This window comes from Carlito syrichta, unplaced genomic scaffold (genome assembly GCF_000164805.1).
Source record: "Carlito syrichta isolate Samal-C Ts95f unplaced genomic scaffold, Tarsius_syrichta-2.0.1 Scaffold316469, whole genome shotgun sequence".
NCBI classification, from domain to species: domain Eukaryota; kingdom Metazoa; phylum Chordata; class Mammalia; order Primates; family Tarsiidae; genus Carlito; species Carlito syrichta.
In genome coordinates this window covers 524,425-525,000 of record NW_007260565.1, presented here as the reverse complement: position 1 = coordinate 525,000, position 576 = coordinate 524,425, and positions in this window count along the sequence as shown.

Below are 576 nucleotides of genomic sequence, written 5' to 3'. Positions count from 1 at the left end.
AAAAAAAAAAAAAAAGAAGGTGGAAAATAGAGCAAGGGAAGGAGAATCGAGAGCACAGGGCTGAGGACGGGGTGTGATTTCAAGTAGAGCAGTCAGGTAAACCTCATTGAGAAAGTGGCATCTGAGCAAAGACATGAAGGAGGTAAGAGAGGGAGCCTTACAGGAAGAGTGCTTCAGCAGAAGGAATAGTCCCTGAAGGACTCTGAGCATGTCTGAAAAGAGCGAAGGAGGTCAGTGTGGCTGGAGTGGGGAGAGCAGGGTGGGGGGTATGGAGGAGGCCAGAGAGGTAACGGGTCAGAGAGGCAGGGCCTTGGCCATTGCAAGGACTGGTTCTTGTTCACGCTGAAGAAAGCTGAGCCTGAGAGAGTCAGAGGTGGTGAGCTCAGTTCAGTCGAGTGCCGCCCGCACAGGCAATCAGAGTCCACTGAATAACTGCTTGACCCTCATCCGGGTCTTTCTGAGACTTCCCACTCCCCAGGGCACAGCCTGTGGTTGGCTGCTCCATGGGGACATGAGAGGCTGGTGGAAGAAGCCCTTCTTCTGGGCCCCCATAGGCGGGTGGGTGGGTGGGGAGGA